This window comes from Coffea eugenioides, chromosome 8, assembly GCF_003713205.1.
Source record: "Coffea eugenioides isolate CCC68of chromosome 8, Ceug_1.0, whole genome shotgun sequence".
NCBI classification, from domain to species: domain Eukaryota; kingdom Viridiplantae; phylum Streptophyta; class Magnoliopsida; order Gentianales; family Rubiaceae; genus Coffea; species Coffea eugenioides.
The window spans coordinates 31,478,441-31,492,235 of record NC_040042.1 but is presented as its reverse complement, the minus strand read 5'-3'; the positions used below and the strand labels follow the sequence as shown (position 1 = coordinate 31,492,235).

Sequence of the window (13,795 nt, the reverse complement as noted above, 5' to 3'; positions counted from 1 at the left end):
AAAATTTTTCATATACACTGCTATATGAAAATTTTTTGAAAAATATCCTAAAAACACCACTACTACAAAAATGTCGTTTTACGACATTTAAAAGCGTCATTATAGCTCGATGTAATGACGTTTGATCTATGATGACGCTCTGCTAGAAACGTCGTCCATTCCAGCGTCACTATAGGTTTATGACAGTTGTATGAGTCCTAATTTGTAGTTCTGTTGGCATTTATAAATGTTATTATTTATCGTTTTAATGACACTTTTAAATGACAAGAAATGCTGGAGAACAGGTAAGGTTATATGAATCTAAAGTGACACTCGATGCCTGTCATATATTGGATCTATCATGACGCTTCTATTATGTAAGTACAATAAGATATTATGACACATTTGCAGTATAAGTAAAATGAAATATTATTACACTTTTATGGTGTAAGTACAATAAGATATTATGACACATTTGCAGTATAAGTAAAATGAAATATTATGACACTTTTATGGTGTAACTAGATTAGGTTGTTCTGACACTTGTTAACATGAAAATTTGTGAATATTATGAACTGCAAAACTCGAAGTGGTGACACTTTTTAGTGTCAATACATCATATTGCATTAGCCCTGTGTACCATCCGGATTTTTATACCCAAAAGCAGAATCACATTTCATCCTGCCTGCACAATATAGATTCTAATTTTTGGAATAATAAAGTTATTAGTACCATCTTATAAAGGAAAATCAAGGTGATTTACATTTTCATAGTAATTAGTGCAATACAAGCAGCCAAACTGGTGCAAAAGTACATCATCCAAGTAACTTACATGGCTACTATGTCAACAAATTACATGCCAATTCAGAGATTTTTCAAAAGTTATGAGTATTGCAGTAGTATTGCCAATACATATCAAAGAAGCAATAGTTCAACAAGAACTCAACAAAAAACGCATTGACAATGTCTTCAAAATATAGCCATTTGACCCAAGGATCCTTTAGTTTTCTTCAAGAATCACCTACAAGTGTCATAAACCAAGAAATAGGAGTTACAATCACATCTACAGCTCTTCTTTTACAGTTTTAATGTTAGAAAATAAATAAAAATTAAGTTAAACAAATGATAAAGATAAGATAAAAAGATTACCAGGTTTATTGGCCAAGCAATAGCTACTCCAATTGCATCTCCAATCTTGCGAAAATTATGGTATGGCCTCATTAGCTCTTCATCATTCTCCACAGGCACATTCACATGGATTTCACACCAATGTGATCCCAAAGGTGTGTCACCAACTTCAGAAGTTGGATCCAAATTTCTAACCACTCCAACAGCACAAATTTTGCTCGAATCAACCATGGTTCTTACTGTAACTTTATCCCCAACCTTAAAAACAAATTTTATAAAACATATAACCACATATAAGAGAGCAAGTCTTGAACAGATATTCAATCACAATACCACAAGAATCAACCCAAAATGACAGCCACAACAAATACCAAAACCAAAGTGCAGTCCATTACAATCAATAATGATATCCAAAACAAGAATCTCCACAATTAACATAAAGCAATTACAAACATGTTCATGAAAACCATTTGTGAACGCAACATCTAAAAAAGGTCATAATGTGAAGATGTATGATGCAAATTCGAAGATACCTCTCCATGAGCTAACCATTGAGTATATCCCTTAATAAACCCTTTCCATATCAAGTGTGATTTGGCCTGCTCTCTCGTGACAAATACCCCATTCCCGCACCTAATGCATGGGCATAAAATCATCTCCCCTATACTTCCATTTGTAAATGCAAAATCAAGAAAATCTTCTAAACCAGCTTTATACTCATCACTTGATCGTGACATACTCATCCATCTTTTATCCATGTTCACATAGATTCTAATTATAAAAAGAAAAAAAGCCTCATTAGCATCTACAAGAGAATTCTACCTAAACTATTACTGATTTTTGCATGAAACATTTACTTAGATAAGAAAACTAATTTCAACAGGATTAATAGAAGACACAAATCACTCATGGAATATCTTCTAAAGTAAAGCTACCAAAAGTATCAAAACTATGTTGTAAGAACTAATCCAAGTGTTCTAGGCAGTTCAAAACAGAATGTTCACATATCCAGGTGTTCTAGACTTTTGAGTAATAAGAACTAATCCAAAAGTATCAAAACAGAATATGATATCAAAAGGAAAGATAGCAAAAGTTCAATTTCAGATTGTAAGACACAAACTATCGAACAGATGGTAGGCACAAAAGAATAACAGTCTACGGAATTCAAAATTAGTCCAATAATATAGCCAATATCAATTTGAGATAGAGAACTTGGACAACATATTAGCAACCCAACTAATCAGCAATAGAATTTCTATACAATTGAAATAATTGCCTCGAACTATAATGTATTGGCAACCTAAGAGTAGCAGAAACATAATGTATATTTTTGGTTACCAACAACTCCAATTTGCTCCAAGTGGAAAGGGAATCAACGATCAGTGCTCGCTAGATGGAATCGAAGATGATGGCCGCTACAAACTTGAAACTGCATTGATGGAATAAGCTTGACTTAGTCACCACTTGATATATGCTATGTATGTAAGATGCACTTTGCATTAGAATCCTATGGGCAGAGCATTCTATATCAAGTTCAATACCAATGATGCAAATGTTAGTGGTAGGAAGTTCTAAGCCAATTTACCTACTTCAATTTTGGTCAAGTTTTGCAGCAAAGGCAGAAGATATTTAAAGAGAACACCTAATTGCTAACCATTTTAGGAAATCCTGGAGCTCCCAAAGAAGAAAAATGGGGTGACAAGGCTGGAGTCAAGCTCACGCAAAAGGGTCAAGTAAAAAGTCCTATTCTAGTTATTGCAAAGAAACTAGTACTGGAAGGCACATGAGGTACTAGCCAACTGTTAAGTTGTCGGATGGCCTATGGGCAGCTATTCCTAATAGATATTGGCGTCTCAAAAGTTGGAGAAAGACCAACTGCATTATGGGTCAACAACTATGCAGTCCAAGAAATTTTCAAGCTACTTCAATAACAGAAATTTTCAAGCTACTTCAATAACAGAACAAGATACAAATCAGGATCAATGAACTAGTAAAATGAATTCAGGTCCTACCTACAAATCCTAGCGTAAAAGCATTCTGGGTAATTTGATAACCATTCAGACAATGAACTAGTGCAAAGATGACTAAAAAGCCACTCTTCTTCACAATAAACTCAATTACAGCAAGAATTCTTGTAGCCAGAAGAGAAGGCACATATTTGTAAAGAAAGTGAAATTTGAAAATGCACCATAAAATAAATAGAACCAGAAAATTCAGCAAGAAGACAGTAAATGCAGTAAAAAGAAACCCAAAAAGAAAGTAATAAAAAAAATTTCAAGCGATCATCTAAGTTTTTCCTTGCCAGAACTCCTCTTGGCTGCCGCCTTAACCTTCTCGATATACCCTTCAATAGGAGGTGAAAATTGGCCATAAATCAATTCGCCGGAAAGGGTGTCAAATTGGGGACCAAAGCAGCAGCCTTCAGACCCTCGGGTAATGCCTCAATAGCTTCTTTCTTACACCTCAAGAATGCAGACTCAGCAGCCTGTCTAGCTCTATGCTTCCTCATCAGAACCCTGCTATACTCCTTGGCAAGCCCAGCGTAATCAGAACCCTGCTATACTCATCAACCAAGTGTAATCATTACCTTACTTTTCAGCCCCATCTTTTCTCTCTCAGCTTCCCTAGCTTTTTCCTTATGCTTCAAGAATCTGATTGGGGAAGTCAAAGCCAAGCACTCGTCGACCAATTCATCAAATTCAGATTTTTTTCTAGGCCCACCTTCTTTTTGATTCGAATCACCCGACCCAGTTCCTTTATTGGTTGTTACCTTCGATCTCTTCAATGGCTGTGATCCTTTGATTTTAGATTTCCCTTTTGCAGTTCCGCTGACTAAGCATCTTTGTAGAGATTGATAACTCAAAAACTCCAAACAAGCGTATGATGAGCCTAAAGATCTCATTTTTCTAGCCTCAGCTATTCGCACCATTCTTTTGCAGTTACAAAAGGTCCAATTTTCTGGGTCTAACGGCGGCGAAGGGAATGAGGAACGGCAATTTTGTTACCAGAGTCGAGGTTCTCTGAGGCAGCCGAAGAGTGGCAGAGGAATGAATCCAATTAAAATTTTAGTTATAGGGGGCAAAAAGAGTAGCACCCAAAATGAATGTCGAGTTGGGTGATAATTTTTAGCAAGGCACCGCCTGGGCTACCCTCTGTCACCCATCTTGCTCCTGCCCCATGTCCCACGCCGTCTCCGGAGAAGAAATAGAGTAATAAAAAAAAGTTATTAATTTTGTCTAAAATGTATAGGTTACCTGGTAGTAATCTTCCTTCAGATGTTGTTGTAAGTAGAAGAACAAGTCCTGAGAGTTGTTGGCGATTTCCAATGAACACCGTCCTCCACCGTTGCACTTCGGGCTGACAGATCTCAAATATTACATTTTTGTCTTCAAATTGGGGAGAATTAAAAATCGGATAGAAGAAAGGGAAAGAAACAAGGGATTCGGTTGTTAGAGGGGTGAAGGATTTTGGCTTTTTTCAGAGAGAGTTAATGTGATTGAAGATTTTAGGAGAGAGAACTCGGATGAACAAAGAGTAAAGTTCAGTGGGTTCATTGGAGTTGTTAGATTTTTTCCCCCAAAAAAATGGCGCTGAAGTGTAGCGCCATTCTCTTTCCCGCATTTGTTTTTCACTTTTTACTTCTATTTGGACGAATTAGAGTGATACGACGTCGTACTTGTCATTTTCTTTGTCACTGTAATGACGTTCCCTACTGCATGTTACATTAACTTTCTGTTGTGACACTTCTAAGAAAATGTCATATTAAGTGTGTGACTAAAGATCATTTTTGTAGTAGTGCACCTATTCAAAAAAAAAAACTCGTCTATTCAATATGGAGCCAAAAAAAAAAACTCGTCGGGTATGATTTTTGCGAAGGCAACAATGCAAACAAATTACTACCAAGTTATCTAGTACGGATATAAATGACTAAAAAAATTTTTGTTCACATTTGTTCGCCTTGCTTCCACCAAATCCAGATCCAATGGGGGTCTAAGCAAATATTAAAATATTAGCTGGGGCAGTTCACCAACACAATTGAGAGACGTGTGAAGGGAAGAAACCCCTCTAGCTTTTGTCGGTAATTGACAGCGAAACTATTAGCTCGTATTCATTGAACCAAATCGCCCCTAACAATCATTATATAAACAAATGACAATAAAAGAAGACTTTTGGCTTTTAAAAAAGGGCAAATTATTCAGGTAATCATTAATTTTTTATATAGTCGAGTTTTAGCCATTTAATTATTAATAGTATATTTTTACCCACTAAACTATTAAAACTGTAAATTTTAGACCATTCCATCTGATTTCACAGTCAATTCGGTTAAATTTAACTATTAATAGTATATCTCGTAAATCGTGTGAATCCTTAAATCTAGTAGAGCTAACGGTGGAATTAAACGGAATGATTCAAAATTCACGCTTTTGATAATTCAATGGATAAAAACATATTATTAATAGTTGAGTGGCCAAATCTTGACTATTAAAATAATTTAGTGATTACCAGGATAATTTAATCTTTAAAAAATGGGGTAACTGGCCTTTTCCGCTTGTTAAAAATGCTTTGATTAATTTATCTGTCCCTGAGAAAATATGCTGCATGTTTATGTTAGTAAAACTTATAGGTAAATCTAACGATCCAAATATCTGTTGCTATACACAACTCTTCATTATTTGGAATAACGTCTAAAAATAATGTTATAAAATATGATGTATGTAAAATACAAAAATAGTTGAAAAGATGAAAAGTTGATCCGGTGATGCAACTAATTTTTTTTTTTCTAAATAATGAACTATCTCCTTTTTCAGTTTTGCAAAGTAAAGTTTACAAAGCTGGTGAGAAGTTAGTTTAGATATGAAAAATCAAAAGTTAGTTCTCCCACTTCTCCCTCCCCGCTTTTTAAATCCTACCCATTTCCTACTAAAAAAATTTATTACAAAAAAAGGCTGGTGTAGATAAACTAACTTCAAGATAGGTTGGTGTAGAAAAATTACAAGCAGAAAAGACGCAACAATAACTTTTAACAACGACTCTATTATGCAACTTCTAGCTGAAGCTTCAAGATTATAGTTTATCAAATTCGATTGGCTTTGGAACAGATTAATGTTCAATCCAAACACAAAAGTGTTCACGGGTATGAGTTGAATTTCTAAGTGTAAAATTAATTATTTTTGACACTTAGGCCCCGTTTAGCAAGTGAGTTTTTAGGGTGTTTGTCTAAAATTTTACTGCAACTTATTGTAGAAATTGTAGAAAAAATTTTTGAAGTGTGTAAATTTTTGGATATTTTGAAGTGTATAGTTTAAAAGTTTTGAAAAGTTTTTTGAGATTACTGTAGTTAAAGTTGCAGACAAACTTGACCAAAAACTTGCTTGCCAAACAAGGCATTTCTAATGTAACAGTAGTTTTACGTATTTAAATCTGTGAACCCCATTTTATAAAATTTTGGTGCATATATATCTTTTCTGTTTTTTTTAGCAGAGCAGCTTTATGTTTTGACCAGATGATACATAAAATTTTCCATACAAATATGTGACTAGCATATTTTTTTCATCCAATATATGCCAGCTATAGCACTGTAGTTGACAGAAGTATGAAAAACACATCAAGCACTAAAACAGCACTTGATAATTTATGCTGAAAGAATCCAGCTATTAAATGAGTTCATTTTCAAGATTTTTAAGCATTTTGTTCATCGAATTATCAAAGGATTCAAAACTAAGACCATATATAAACAAATACAGCAAGAATTTCGTGCAAGCCAAAATAATCACTATGAAATTCCATAGTAAAAATACAAACTATACAATGCCATGATCACTAATTAGAGTTGAAATCCTTTTTATTTTATAGATAGTATAGTTTCTCTCCAGTACCACTCAATACACATTTATAGACCACGACGATAACTTTGGTTTAATTTTGGATTTCGATGGGATACCTTTTCATCAATACAAAAACTTTTAGACACATATCATAAAATAAATAAATGCTTATTTCTTGTTTGATTGGACCGATATATATATCATCACTCTATTTCTCCAATATAAACATATAGAACATGAAAACTACTCAAAATTTTTTGATATATTTTGTGTTGCAAAACTTATTAAGGAAAAATGGGGCCTTTGGTCTAAGCCTACTTAGTTGGATATGTTGGACAGAATTTGTTCTTTTTTGTTTGGGACAAAAACTGGATATGTTGTTGTCCATCTTTGGCCCAATACATCTTCATTAATTTGGAGCCCATACAAATTGTAAACCCACCAGGCCTTGCAACAGGGTTTGGAGCGAGGGAGCCCCACATCCCCCGCCCATTACCTAAAATCTCCCCTGCTCCATCGCTATCCCTTGCCTTGAATTGCGAATTCCTGCCATCGCTCCATTAATATTTTATTTTTTTATGTGACTTTATTTTTATATATGTATAACACTAATAATAAATTTACTAATTATTCTTTTGAATATTTGATAAACAATTTAATATAAGATAAAATTTAAAATTATTTTGACCTTGTGTATCTGTTTCTTTATATTTGATATTATATAAATTCTAAATCAATTATAATTATTTTTTAATAAACAATATGCCATAGCAAAAAAAACAAACAAACATAACAAAAATTTTACCACAAAATTTAACAAAAAAATTATACTATATTCCACCAGAAAAATAGTATATTCTTCATTTTATATTACATATATATTATTATATTATATATTTTATACACTATTAGTATAATTTTTTTTTTATACAAGTAGGTTTAGATCATGCTACGTAACATGAATTTAAATTTGAAATTCAAATCATGCACATGTGACATAAATTCAAGACTGTTAGTGTAAAAAAAAATCACTATATTGTCAGCACATAAAAGTTAATCCTGTGTATTATATATACATAATATTAAACTAAGACAGGGGCTGAGCCAGGAAGGATTCCCTTCGCATTTTTTCTCGCCCCATTGAACTCACCCCGCGAACACCTACCCCTGTTACCATCCCTAACCCCAATTTCTTAATTCTTAAGGATCGGCCCTTCATCATGATCACAGCAACACCTATATGTACCAATGATAAAGTAATCTTGACAATGGGTAACTCATGGCAACTGAGCTCTCCAATTGGTTTAAAGAGGACGAAAGAGCCAGGCACTCATGGCAACTGAGCCTCCAGTTGGTTTAAAGAGGACGAAAGAGCCAGGCACATTTTAATCTCACTAGTATTTGTAAGTGACTAAGTGGTGATTGGGAACGTAGATGAAATCATTTTTGTAGAGAGAAAGGGATTCTTATGCATATGTTCTTGTGCAGATGAATTTCAACATGCTACCTGACTCAAATTATTACCGGATCCTCCTGATGAGAGGGCATTAGTACTATCCTCATATTATTGTATGGATTGACTCATCATCGTGTTATTTCTTTGTAGTTTTTAGCTCTAGAGCCTCCATCTGACAAAAAAAAAAAGAAGTAATCTTGACCGGTTCAAAAAAAATGATAAAGTAATAAAAAATTATTTTAACCGACTAGGGCAAATCTACTTCCTTTTTGTTTTCCTACCTTCTGTTGTGACTGAAATTCACGTGGAAATGTAGCTCAGGTCAGTTGCAGTTAGTTAGGCCACGTCAGAGTTAGTGCCAGCTAGGAATTGCTCCATGCGGATTGGTTGGGCCATGCAGGCAAGATTGAGTGGGCCATGCAAGTTAGTTACGCCAGCTGGATTCTGTTAGGTTGTTACCAGAATGGAAAGTCGGCTGATCAGCTTGATTACGAATAAGGAAGGTCGGCGCATGATTTGTATAAAAGCAGGAGAGCTAGGAGGAAGAAGGGGTTCTGAATCATTTCTTTCTATTGTATTGCATCTTGTATTCCTTTCCCTAATTCTCAATACATCAATTCTCTCTCTCTTGGATTGGCTTCCCATTCTCCAATCCCTGATTGAGAACCACTATCAGTTGAGATTTTTACTACCTTTCGCATCAGTGGTATCAGAGCTGGGTAAAACCAGCTCAAGTAACTATGGCGGAAGGTACTAGATCTCAGGATAACAGGAGGCTAGAGGAGAGCGTCAAAGCCATGATGAAGGAGCAGAAGGAACAATTCGAGCAGGAGATGACCGCTCTCAGGAATCTGGTACTGGAGTTGCACTCTCAGAGGGGGCAATCCGCAAGGAACTCTCCCTCTGACAATGAAGTTTCCCAGGGAAGGAGTTATCAAGCTCCCACGCGCTTCTCTCGCTTGGAGTTTCCCAGGTTCCATGGAGAAGATTTCCAGGGATGGCTGTTTAAGATTGAACAATTTCTTGATGTAGATGAGACGCCTAATCATGTGAAGGTAAAGATGGTTGCTATGAACTTGGAGGGAAAAGCACTCCAATGGCACCAGATCTTCATGAGATCTCGCGTCACCAGGGAATTGCCTGCCTGGGAGGAATACATCAAGGAGTTGGCATCCAGGTTTGGAGGTTGTTTGTATGATGATCCGATGGGAAAACTGAAGGCGTTGAAACAAGAAGGATCAGTGTTGGAGTACCAGGAGCAGTTTGAGGAATTGTTGAACAGGGTGGATCTGCCTGAAGACTATGCCACCAGCTGTTTTCTCAGTGGTCTAAAAACAGAAATACAGTTAGCCGTGAGGATGTTCATGCCTAAAACACTACATCATGCCAGGACACTAGCCAAATTGAAAGAAGCTAAGATTCTAGCTCAGCAGAAGAAGGGGGTGAACAGGACAGGCTTCCATCGTAATATGACAGATAGGTGGAGAGGAGATAAGAATTTTGAAACTCCCGGGGGAAAGGAAAACAGCTTTGAACGAAATTGGGGGAGAGATGGAAAGGCACTACTGCCCACCCCTAACCAGGCGAAAGGTGGAAAAACTGCAGAAGAATACACCAAGAAACCATTTAGGAGGTTGTCATCCGCAGAGATGGATGAAAAGAGAGCAAAAGGCCTCTGTTTCTGGTGTGATGAGAAATTTGGAGTTGGCTACAGATGCAAGAACAGGCAATTATTTCGATTGGAAGTGTGTACAGAGGAGGAGGATGAGGAATTAGAGGTTGAATCCGAAGAGGAGGGAGGAGTCTCACAAGGTAATTTGGCTCATATTTCCTTAAATGCCATGACCTTAACTGCTATTCCTAAATTCAGAACAATGAGGGTGACTGGCCATGTGGGAAAGACCCCAGTCAACATTTTCATAGATTGTGGGAGCTCTCACAACTTTGTCCACCCAGATTTAGTCAATAAATTGGGGTTGAGAGTGCAGAGAGTACCACCTCTGGTGGTAGAAGTAGCAGATGGCAACAAGATCACCACCAACACATTGTGTGCTGGTTTTACTTGGAAGTTGCAGAATCAAACTTTCAAGACTGATGCCATGTTATTGCCTGTGGGGGGATGTGATCTGGTGTTGGGAGTGCAATGGCTATCAACTCTGGGTGATATCAAGTGGAATTTTGAGGAATTGAAGATGGAATTTCTCAGTGGGAAAAGGAGAGTGGTGTTAAGGGGCAAGGGTCAACAGGCTATACAGTTGGTGAAAAGAAGGACCATGCAGAGGATTCTACACAAACCAGAGCAGATTGCTTCTGCTCAGTTATGTTTCCTGGTGCCTGTACAGTCAACGACAGATGGACCAGCAGCTAATCTTTGTCAGGTGACCAGTTCTACCCCTGACTCTGAAACAAATGAGTTGAATGAAGTATTAATGGAATTTGAAGATGTTTTTAAGGAACCGACCGAACTACCCCCACATAGAGATCATGATCACCAGATTCTGCTCAAAGAAGGAACAACACCTGTGAATGTAAGGCCTTATAGATATCCTGTTTTTCAAAAAAAAATGAGATTGAAAAGCTGATTCGGGAAATGTTGCAATCTGGAGTTATTAGACACAGTACCGGTCCCTTCTCTTCCCTAGTGGTGTTGGTCAAAAAGAAAGATGGAACATGGAGAATGTGCATTGACTATAGGGAGTTGAATTTGGCGATAGTGAAGGATAAGTTTCCTATACCAGTAGTAGAAGAATTGATTGATGAGCTATTTGGATCACATTTTTTCACTAAATTGGACCTCAGATCAGGCTACCATCAAATAAGGATGTGTCCTGATGACATTGCCAAGACTGCATTCAGAACCCACGAAGGCCATTATGAGTTTGTAGTCATGCCATTTGGCTTGACCAACGCACCTTCCACTTTCCAAAGTCTGATGAATACTGTGTTCAGACCTTACTTGAGGAAGTTCATACTGGTTTTTTTTTATGACATTCTTGTCTTTAGTGCTACCTGGTCTGACCACATCAAACACTTACGCATCACTTTGGAGGTTGTGAGGCACCATAGCTTGAAGGTGAAGCAGAGCAAGTGCTCTTTTGCTCAAACACAGGTAGCTTACTTGGGACATATGATCTCAGGGCAGGGAGTGCAGGCAGACCCTCGAAAGGTGCAAGCTATCCAGCAATGGCCTATCCCTTCAACCCTCAAGGAATTAAGGGGATTTCTGGGGCTAGCAGGATACTACAGGAGGTTTATAAAGGACTTTGGGAAACTAGCTAAACCTCTGACAGAGTTACTCAAAAAGAACAACTTCACTTGGACAGATCAAGCCACAGAAGCCTTTTCCAGGTTGAAGTTGGTCATGAGCTCCCCACCTGTGCTGGCCTTACCTGATTTTTCACAAACATTTGAAGTGGAGACAGATGCCTCAAGTGAGGGCATAGGGGCAGTCCTGTGTCAGAAGGGGAGACCTTTAGCTTATTTCAGCCAAGGCTTGGCTACTAAGCACAGAGGCCTCTCTGTGTATGAGAAGGAGATGCTCGCCATTGTGAGTGCAGTGCAAAAATGGAGACCTTATCTGTTAGGAAGACACTTTATCATCAGAACTGATCATCAGAGTCTTAAATATCTGATTGAACAGAGAGTGTCTACACCTATGCAGCAGAAATGGGTGGCGAAACTCATGGGGTATGATTACGAGCTTCAGTACAGGAAGGGGGTAGACAATGTGGTGGCTGATGCATTGTCTCGTCAGCCTAACCCCGACGCAGCAACACTAGCTCCAATTTCAGTCATTAAGTCAGCATTGCTTACGGAGATCCATAACAGCTGTGTTCAAGATCCCCAGCTACAATTGCTGATACAGCAACTGCAAGATCCTACATACAATCACCAGCCTACACACTACACTTATCAGCATCAACAATTGAGGAGGAAAGGGAAATTAGTTGTGGGGCATGATACTGACTTAAGGCAGAAAATCATCAAATTATGGCATGACTCTCCTATTGGGGGACACTCAGGAGTACAGGTGACCTACAAGAAACTCAAGGAGTTGGTGTACTGGAAAAATATGCAGAAGGAGGTGGAATAGTTTGTAGCTTCATGTGATACTTGCCAAAGGCACAAGGATGAAAATGTAGCATATCCTGGATTGCTCCAACCATTGAAGATTCCTGAGAAAGTATGGTCGGACATATCCATGGATTTTGTGGAAGGATTGCCTAAATCTAATGGTAAGGACACTGTCCTTGTGGTGGTCGACAGACTCAGCAAATATGCTCATTTTATTCCTCTCAAACACCCTTACACGGCACTGTCAGTTGCTCAAGTGTTCCTGGACAACATCTATAGGCTCCATGGCCTTCCCAGCTCTATAGTCAGTGATAGGGATACCATTTTCGTCAGTCATTTTTGGAAGGAGCTGTTCCAATTGTTGAAAGTACAGTTATGTTTATCTACTGCTTATCACTCTCAGTCAGATGGCCAGACTGAAGTGGTTAACAGGTGTTTGGAGCACTATCTGAGGTGTATGTGTAGTGATCAACCAAGACAATGGTGTTTTTGATTGCCATTGGCAGAATTCTGGTATAACACTAACTTTCACTCGGCCATCAGGAGTACTCCCTATGAGATTGTTTATGGACAATCTCCCCCCTTGCACGTCCCTTACATTCCAAGCAGCTCCCCTGTTGATAGTGTGGATAGAAGTTTGGCTGCAAGGGAAGCTGCTCTCCACTTATTGAAACATAACCTGCAACGAGCCCAACATCGAATGAAACAACAGGCGGATCAGCACAGGTCTGAACGAACTTTTGAGCAAGGGGACTGGGTGTATGTCAAGCTTCAACCATATAGACAGCATTCGTTAAGGGGTCACTCTTGCCAGAAATTATCTCCACGGTATTTTGGGCCTTTTCAGATATTGGACAGGGTGGGTTCTGTGGCCTATAGGCTACATCTCCCTCCAGATGTTAAACTTCATCCCACCTTCCATGTATCTCTGTTGAAGAAGCATGTGGGTGATCAACCTGTGCAGCCACACATTCCTACTCGTATCACTGATCAAGGTTAGTTGCTCATGGAACCTGTGGCTATCTTGGATAGGAGACTGGTGCGTAGGGGTCGAACTGCTGCGACCCAGGTGCTGGTGCAATGGAGCAACAGTTTCCCTGAGGATGCTACTTAGGAGTATTGGTTTGATCTTCAACAGCGATATCCTCATTTCAGTTCTTGAGGGCAAGAACTGTTTGAAGGAGGGGGTATTGTTGTGACTGAAATTCACGTGGAAATGTAGCTCAGGTCAGTTGCAGTTAGTTAGGCCACGTCAGAGTTAGTGCCAGCTAGGAATTGCTCCATGCGGATTGGTTGGGCCATGCAGGCAAGATTGAGTGGGCCATGCAAGTTA

General features: G+C 38.1%; 1 long non-coding RNA gene across 1 annotated transcript; it reads right to left on the bottom strand.

Moving 5' to 3' along the window:
• Positions 1–720: 720 nt before the first annotated feature.
• Positions 721–4,673, bottom strand: LOC113781539. Its single transcript, XR_003469629.1, has 4 exons — positions 4,362–4,673; positions 2,446–2,536; positions 1,129–1,365; positions 721–1,000 (listed from the first exon to the last, which is right to left on the bottom strand). It is a non-coding gene; the product is annotated as an uncharacterized LOC113781539 (long non-coding RNA).
• Between the last annotated feature and the right edge of the window lie 9,122 nt (positions 4,674–13,795).